Source organism: Vulpes lagopus, chromosome X, assembly GCF_018345385.1.
Source record: "Vulpes lagopus strain Blue_001 chromosome X, ASM1834538v1, whole genome shotgun sequence".
Lineage (NCBI taxonomy): Eukaryota > Metazoa > Chordata > Mammalia > Carnivora > Canidae > Vulpes > Vulpes lagopus.
Genome location: NC_054848.1, coordinates 11,416,543 through 11,420,112, shown reverse-complemented (window position 1 = coordinate 11,420,112; position 3,570 = coordinate 11,416,543).

The window sequence follows — 3,570 nt, the reverse complement described above, 5'->3', positions numbered from 1 at the left end:
TGCCACTTATCTCCTATCTGGAGGAGAGGTGGCCCAGGGCATGTGGTGAACTCAGGGCGTCTCATTCAGGGACCCAAGATGAAGAGGTGGTATCTCTGTGGGGCCTGTATTCTCCTGACAGGGCACCAGACCGAAGAAGGGCAGCTTGATGGAGCAGACGCACATCAGGCCTCTGGTTGTATCGTGTCTGCTCACATCCTGTGGTTCCAAGCAAGTTGCACAGCCAAACCCAAAGTCTGGGGGTGGGGGGCGGGCAGAGAAGCAACCTGCCCTTCAAGAGGATTTGGTCAAGATGTGGCTATAGAATGTGCCCTCAGATGAGTGAAGACCCAGGGCCAAAGAACTAAATCTTCTATAGACAGAGAGTATCACAGTGACCTGAGATTGTTTGGGTGCTTGGATCTACTTAACATGGACCCATGAACTTGAAGACGGAGCCCAATTCTCACTCACCTCTGAATTTCTGCATCTAGCGGGAGACTTGCATTGATCCGAGGTACCAGATTAATTATTCTGGAAATGAGGTGTTCAATAAGTTATTCCAGAGCCAAAACAAATAAGAAAGATGGAAATAATCCTCTCAGAGCTTCATTTAAAAAGAGAGAAAGAGAAAGAACAGCAAGAAACAGCCGTCCCTTTGTGTTGGTGGCTCTTACGGAGCTTTTGTCCTTTCTCCTCTATTCATACATTTATTCTTTCTGGCACATGTTAAGTTTTCTTGGTTTTGAAGCAATTGGTTCTAGTCTTGCAAAAGCCCATCATGGCAGGCAGAGTCCTTACTCTGATCTCCATCTTCCTGTTTTACCCAACACCTGTGTGGACACTTGCTGTTTTTGTTTTCATAAGCAGAGCAGCACTGTTCCCCAGGAAAACACATTTTTAGCCTTTGGTGAGACTTCTTGAAAATTAGATGGGCCCCTAAAATAAGATGTGATTGTCTTGAGGCTTTTTGTTCCCCCCATGAAACTGACAAGAAATTGAAATTCAGGCATTCCATTTTTCTCTGTGATCCGGGGCCTCAAAACATGTTAACTCCAATGCCAGTATAACAATGAGATGCCCCCTTGATATTATGTGTATTAGGCTTTTGCAGCAAAGGATGTCAGTTGAAGAAAAGTGACAGTTATCTATGTGGCACCTACTTTTTCTTTCCACAAAGTATTCTTTTTTTTTTTTCCACAAAGTATTCAAAGACTAACCACATTCATCTTGCAAAATCCTACCTCTGTCCTGGGAGGAAACACCAGCGGTGTCCCACGTTATCCTGGGCATTCAATATTCTTGTATTACCCATGGTAGGTATAGAATAATTGGTCCTCAAATGTCCATGTGTTAATTCCCAGAATCTGTGAATGTGCTACCTTATATGGAAAAGGGGACTTTGTGGACGTGGTTTGGCTAAAAAAAAAAATTTTTTTTTTTTTTGATGCAGGGGGAGATTTAATTTACACAGCAGCCACTTGGGGCCCAGTCAGAGCTGGGGCAGTGGGGGGGAATCTATAACCAGAGGGCACCCCCCCGACCCCTTCCCTTGAAGATCAGTCCTCACAGACACTTAGATGGGGCTCCCAGGGTTGTGCAGAGGATGCTCCAGTCAAAAGGAGATTTGGAAATAAGGCTGTCCCCAAAGTTGGGGGAAGTCCGTGGCCTGGAGATGGTTGCCCACATGGCGGCCCAGGGGTCTGAAAGACCAGTCCATGTCCTGGGCACAGTCCTCAGCCTGGTGGCCCTAGAGGAAGCCCTCACGGCGGAACTGTTCCTGGAGAAGGGCGCGGTACTGGTCAAACCCCCCCTCGACCCGGGTGACGCCGCCGCCTTCTTGGCTAAGGACCTTGCGATGAGGTGATTATCCTAGGTTATCTGCATGGGCCCGATGTAATCACAAAGGTCCTTTCTCGAGGGAGTAGGGAGGGTCAGAAACAGGGCAAGAGATATGGTGACAGAAACAGAGGCTGGAGTTGGTACGTTATTGGTTTGGAAGATGGAAGAAGAGGCCATGGGCCAAGGAATGCACATGGGTTCTAGAAGCTGGCAAGGGCAAAAAAATGGATTCTTCCCTAGAGTTTCTGGGAAGAATGCAGCCCTGCCAACAAATTTTAAATTTCTGATCTCCAAAATCATAAGATGATCAATTTGTGTTGTTTTAAGCTGCGACATATGTGACAATAGGAAATTAATATACCCCCAAACGCTTTGTCCTGCAAATACTAAACTCTCTAAAAGCCTGAGGACATTTTCTGGCTATGCAGACATTGGGAATCACAGTGTAAGACACCCCCACACATGCCTGCAGAATTACTGGGGTGGGGCGGAAAGTGTGGCTGAGAAAAAGCTTGATATAACAGCTCCAGGAGCCCAGATAGCAGCATACTTGGGGCTCTCTCTGGTAGGGATGAAGGGGTTTCATAAAAAAAATCTTCTTGGTATTTTTAGGAGAAGACAGAGCAGGTTTTTATCTATAAAAATTCTGATAAGTAGGAAACTATAGAATGATCAAAAAATTTTAATTGGAGTGCTTGAAAAGGAAATAACTTATTTTAAAATATGCTCATTAATCTTATGATAGTAACTTATCCCATATGATTTTCTACAAGCCTTTAAAAATAAAAAAAAAACACACCACGTATAGGTATTGTTTTCTTCCTAGGTCACTGGGAAAACAAAAGATAATTCCAAGCTAAGTGAAATAAATATGCAAAATAACTGTATATTCTGAGTTTTGTGAAAATCACTTTGCAAGTAAGATGGAGAGGTTCATATCATATATTCTAACGTTAGCCTGTTAATAATAACTCAGGCAACCCAAATGCTACATTCAAAAGTACAGTTGCTACTGTGTGAGTCCTTCAACACCCATGACACAGGAGTGCTGATGCTGTAGAGCAAGGGGTGTGGAGTGTTTCAGCACCACTCAGAAAAAGCAGCCTTAACAATCATTCTTTCAACTACTTCATCTTATCAGCAAAAGCAGTTGGCAACTTTGGTCTTAGTTGAATTGCTATTGTTATAAAGGGATTTTTCCTGTTTTCTTAAAATTTCAGAATGAGGCCCATTGCTAACTTTAGAGTTAGAATACCTTAGCTGCAAAAGGTCAGTAGTTTGACATTTAAATATTAAATGACCAAAACCAAATAATTTTAAAACTTAAGTAATATTTGTACTATTGCACTTGATTAGCTATCTAGAAATCATCTCTTTTTTTTTTTTTTTAAGAGAGAGAGAGAGCATGTATACACATGGCAGGGAGGGGCTGCAGAGGGAGAGAGAATCTCAAACAGACTCCTGCTGAGCACAGAGCTTGACACGGGGGTGGGGGGGTGGCGCCTGGGGGGGGCCCTGTAGGGCTTGATCTCATGACTCTCTGATCATCACCGGAGTGGAAATCAAGAGTCAGATGCTTAACTGACGGAGCCACCCAGGCGCCCCTAGAAGTATCTCTTGTATATATGAACAGTCAGTAGTTTTTACTGATGCAATTCCACAATGCAACGAGACTCATATTACTGCTGTTATTATGTCACATTGTTGAGCACTTACTAACGTACCAATTTGTGTGTATTAGCTCCCATA